Here is a 331-nt window from a genome sequence, read left to right as displayed (position 1 = left end):
GCAGCAACAGGATGTTATAAATTATTATCACAATTTTGTATTGCAAATGGTAAAAATCTAGAAAAAGAAATTATATTTTTAAGTATATTTTAAAAAAACTGTAACTTTCATTTAAATAACCAAAAGATACACATAGTTATGAAGTACGATAACATTATTGTCCCTATACAATGTGTAAACAAACCCACGTGTGGTTATTTTACTTTACTTCCCGGTTACATAACGATGAAGCTTCTTATAGTAAACGTTTGAATGATTATAAATGTTTATGCAAACTGCTTAGATATTTTAGAATTATTGTAATTTACTATTTTATGCAAGGTATCTTGTG

The sequence above is a fragment of the Penaeus monodon genome, chromosome 22 (assembly GCF_015228065.2).
Source record: "Penaeus monodon isolate SGIC_2016 chromosome 22, NSTDA_Pmon_1, whole genome shotgun sequence".
Classification (NCBI taxonomy): domain Eukaryota; kingdom Metazoa; phylum Arthropoda; class Malacostraca; order Decapoda; family Penaeidae; genus Penaeus; species Penaeus monodon.
This window is presented reverse-complemented; position numbering follows the sequence as displayed.